This window comes from Mus caroli, chromosome 2, assembly GCF_900094665.2.
Source record: "Mus caroli chromosome 2, CAROLI_EIJ_v1.1, whole genome shotgun sequence".
NCBI classification, from domain to species: domain Eukaryota; kingdom Metazoa; phylum Chordata; class Mammalia; order Rodentia; family Muridae; genus Mus; species Mus caroli.
Genome location: NC_034571.1, coordinates 144107321 through 144112152, shown reverse-complemented (window position 1 = coordinate 144112152; position 4832 = coordinate 144107321). Strand labels below are relative to the sequence as shown.

The 4832-nt window shown below is 46.4% G+C and overlaps 1 protein-coding gene across 2 annotated transcripts in view; it reads right to left on the bottom strand.

Annotated features, from left to right (window-relative positions):
- The window catches only part of Csnk2a1 (casein kinase 2 alpha 1), a 47618-nt gene extending 43691 nt beyond the window's left edge, over nucleotides 1-3927 (bottom strand). Inside the window, exon 1 of one of the 2 annotated variants that reach the window (XM_021156528.2) lies at nucleotides 3781-3927. The gene's annotated coding sequence lies outside the window, so the exon portion shown is untranslated. Of the gene's footprint in view, nucleotides 1-3739 lie in introns of both variants that reach the window. The other variant, XM_029470751.1, reaches the window with a different exon arrangement.
- Between the last annotated feature and the right edge of the window lie 905 nt (nucleotides 3928-4832).

Here is a 4832-nt window from a genome sequence, read left to right as displayed (position 1 = left end):
GATTTCTGAGTTTGAGGCCAGCCTGGTCTACAGAGTGAGTTCCAGGACAGCCAGGACTACACAGAGAAACCCTGTCTCGAAAAACAAAAACAAACTAACAAACAAAAAGAGATTCTTTTTTTAAATTTTTCCTACTTCTTTCAGTGGACACTAGTATTGTTCCTGTAGGCATAAAATTATCAAGATTATAATGAGGCTTTCATGAATCTCACAGGGGTCCACTCCCTTTAAACGATATTCACAATTAAAGCAAGCTGCACCTTCAACATCTTGCTAGAAAAATCTAAGCTTAAAAAACAAATGCACAAAACAAAAATAAACCACTAGTTTATTTGCAAATAAACTTGCAAACTCTGCCTTCCACAAAGGCACAATATACAATTTCAGCTAAGCCTGCTGGCCACTCATCTCTTGTCAGTTTTCAGTAATGCATAACTCACTATCTCAACCTTCACTAGCAAAGTCATTAACATCCACATTCCTACTAACAATCTGTTCTAGGTCTTTTCTATCATACTACTCAAAATACTTCCAACCTCCTCCCACTGCCACTTCTATGTTTAGGCTACACAACACCCTACTCCTGGTACCAAAACCTATTCTAGTGTTATGCTACCATATCACCAACAATGTAGTGGTTTACAATTATCACAAATTTATATCTTATGATTTCCATAGGTTGTAAATTGGGCAAGCTTGGCCAGGTTAGGATCTCAAGGTCAAATATCAAGTTGTGTGCAAAGCTGTTTGGCTTGCTAAAAACTCTACAGAAAAATCCACTTTTAAGTTCATTCAGATGTTGGCATTCAGTTCCTTATGGTTGTAGGACTGAAGTCTCCATATCTTTACTGTCAGATAGTTGAGCCTGCCCACATTCCATCTCATATTCTCTTTTCAGCCTTCTCTAAAAGCACCTAATGGAGTCCCTCTTGTGCATTAAATTTCTCTGATTTCCCCCATCTACCCATCTCTGATTCCAGCTGAAAAAAGTACTCTGATTTTAAGTGCTCATGTGATCAATCTGTGACTAAGTCAGGACCCAGGTTAATCTCCTACTTTTAGATTTTTGGGGTTGGAGAGATGGTTCAGTGTGTAAGAGCAAGAACTGCTTTTCCACAGGACTGAGTTCCATTCCAAGCACCCCCACCAGGCAGCTTATATCTGCCTGTAACTCCAGCTGCATGAGATTCAATAACTTTTTCTGGTCATTATGGGCACCCACATACATATAATTTAAAAGGAAATCTTTAAAAGAATCTTAACACTAACTACATCTTCAAAGTCATTTTCTACTATATAAAGGTATATTTATAGATTATGTATGAATTGTGAGTACACAAGTTGGGTATCATCTGCCTGTGTGTTATAAGCCCAAACCTTATGTTGAGTCTTTAAATCAAATTTCTAAGAAAGCCTTCTCTTTCTTTAGTGTAAATGACTATATATGATATAAAAATGTTATGATCAGGGCTGGTAAAGTGCTTGCTATGCAAGCATAAAGACCTAAGTTCACTCTTCAGCGTCCACATAAAAAGTCAGGATAAAAATCCCAGCATAGGTGGGAAGCAGAAACAAGAAGATCCCAGGGACTGGCTGTTCATAGAGTTCCAGAATTAGTGAGATACTGTCAGTAAGATAAAATAAGGTAGTGGGGCTCAAGAGATAGCCTGGTAGCTAAGAGTGGGTACTGCTCTTGTAGAGGACGAAAGTTCAGTTCACACCACCCACGTTGGGCAGGTCACAAATGCCTGTAATTCCAGCTCCAACGTGTCCAACCCTCTTCTGGCTTCCTGGGCCACCAGCACTCATGTGCACATACCCCCACACAGATACATACTTCTAAAAAGGTGGAGAGCAACTGAGGACACCTGACAGCCACCTCTGGCTTTCATGTTCACCCACAGACAAAAATACATGCACACATGAATGCAGACACACACACACACACACATATGAAATGATATTTTCAGGGATAAAGCCAGTACCAAGAAGCTGAGTACAGTGGATCACACCTGTATTTCCAATACTTCTGAAGGCTGGGGCACGTGGACTCAAGACCATCCTGGACTACAAGAGTCCTAGTCTCAAAACACAAAAGCAAGCATACAGCAACAAAGAGCAAAAGAACCAGAAAAAGCACACTGTGGAAATATTGCCACTTAGTTACCCAACTTCCATGCAACTCAGAAGCTAGGCCTCCGTCCCCTTTAAGGATCTGCTTCTCTGATGTTTCCCATGAAAGCCAAAATAAAGTAGGTATGGTAGGTTAGTTTGTTGCGAAGAAAGTTGCCATAGAGTAACCTAACTTTGCAACTATGAATAAAAACCAATCTACATATAGATCCAACCCTTTCCTTCTGTCTGCAAGTTACACATCCTCCTCCTCCTCCAGTAACACACGAAAGCCAAATATTTCAAAGTCAGGGAAGGACAAACTTGCCCGGGTAGGACAGCAGAAGAACTTTTCAAGACGACATAGGGGAGGTAGCTTATGTCCCGTACTTTTAGCCTCAGGTCTACTAAGCAAGTCTGATTTGTAGTAACTAGAAAGATGGTTGCCAAAGTGATCCTTAGCCATAAAACTTTACCTCGCTGGGAGAAATTCCAAAGTATCAATTAGCCCCTTTAGTAGCAAATCAGATCTACTGAGCACTTACAATCTGCTACATACTCCAGTAACACTTGATACAAATTGTACACTCCTTAATAACAAACTTACAAACTAGGGAACACTTCCATTTTACAAAACCCTCAGAGTTTAGGTCAGACAGCTAAGTCAGTAGCTCTGATATTTGAGAACCTGGAGAAGTTTAGTTCATTGCCACTGGCCTATACCACCAATCATTCGACAAAATAAGGTCTTCAACCCTCTGGGGGCACTGGGGAGGTAATTTCCCTTCCTACTTTGGTCTTCTCCCCCATGCCCCTTCCAAATGATACGTTACAAGAGAATCAACTCTACCCCAAATAACCTGTCACCTTTTCACAATACTTTCTTCCCCCACAAAAGCAAAATCAAGACAGCAATTCTCCCGACTCTTGACTGTGCTTCCCAAAACAAACTCCAGAAGTTTCACCCACCACCGACCTAGTACAGATCTGTTCCAAAACTGCAAAAATCAAAGAAACAAATTCGAAAGTCCTCTTCTTTCAAAAGGTCACTAACATACATACTCTCAGCCAACCTTTCTCTTTCTACCACATCTCCTCCTCCACCCAGGTTCCCAAGGAGCCCTCAAGCCCAACTCCACCCGTTCGGCCCCAATTCTTGCTTTCCCTCACCCTTCTTCTCCCAACAACCCCGCCCCGGGCCCCCTCCACCTTGCACCGGGTCTGCAGGTAGGAAGTTCAGCCCCGCCCAGAGGAACCGCACGAAGCCCCGTCTAGGGGCTGCCCCGCGCGGCGGGAGGCCCTACTCCCTCGGTGCGCTTCCCCAGCGAAGCGTCCGCGCGCGGCCCCCTGCTCCCTTCCCCCTTCCGCCACCCCACCTCCAAGTTGTCCCTTAGTCTCCGCCCAGTCCAGCCTCCCTCCTGCAAGAACCTGAAGTCTGACAGCCAGCTCCCACCCGCAACCAGCCAGTCCCTCCGCCTCGCTCTGCGCCTTCTCGGGCAGCCGGGATGGACTGCAGGGGCCTCGGCTGCTGTGTGCGGTGAGGGGGTAGGGAGAGGCGACAGGCCGCTCGGAAGACGACTGAGAGCGTGCGGGGCGACCGCGCCCTGCTGCCTCGGCCTGGGCTCACCCGCGCGCCCCGATGACCTCGGCTCGCGGTTCCCACGGTACCTGCGGTGGAAGCGGCAGCGGCAATAGCCGCGCTCCCCTAGCCTCACACAGACAATATGGCGGCGGCGGAGGAGGAGACACACGGCTCGGCCGCCAGCCGCAGGGACCAGAGCGAGGCTGCAGCCTCCGCTGCCGGAAGCGGAAGCCCCCTCCCAACCAGAGGCGGGGCGGAGCCGGAAAAGGCGGAGGCGCCCCGCCCTCGGAGGCTCTGACTTAGCGCTGCCCCCGCAGGCTGGCTTTATGTCTTCTGGGAGCGTTCGGTGACTTGGAAGCTGAATGGAATGCTCATCGTAAGGTTTAATAGGATTCTAACAGAGAAGCGCATTTAAGTCAGAACCTGTGATAGGTGACTAGACAAAACTTCAGCGTCCCATCAGGCATACAAACGATGGTTTGACACAGCCGAAGATGGCGTGTTTCCTGCACTACGCCTAGCGAGAGAGCGACCAGCCGGCAAGTCCCGAAGCATGCGCGACCTTTCGCGCGAAGCATCCTGGGAGCTGAAGTCTCTCATGCCCGGACCCCTAGTCTAGGCTTAGGTTTCCAGCAGCACTTTTTTTTTTTTTTTTTTTTTTCAATCCTCAAACTTGGGAGTTTAGACTAACGAAAGTTGGGTACCGTAGAGGGCGTGACTCTAGAGTTTAGAATCTAGAAAAAGATAGTAATAACCCTCTAGAGAACAAGGCCCCACTCCTATGGACTCCTACTCAGCACTGCCAATTCAGAATATCACAGGGTTTTCTAACCTTTCAATCTGCCCTCATCCTCACTCTTGCGCTCTTTTCCTGCTCCAAACAGATACGGGGCACTTTCTGCTATGCGTACTGGATTATGTTCTTTTGTTCAAATTTCTCCTGTGGATTCTCAAAATTCTCTCTTGTGCAACCAGAGAGAATTCTATTTAATACCCACCCCAAAACTTAGCCAGATCTCTTTTTAGTCTCTTGCCTTCTCTAAAGTTCCTGATGTTTCCACTCACTGAGACTGCAAATAACCCTGTATCTTGGCAGTATCACCTCCCCTTCTTTGAACTGTTACAATTACTTTGTGGA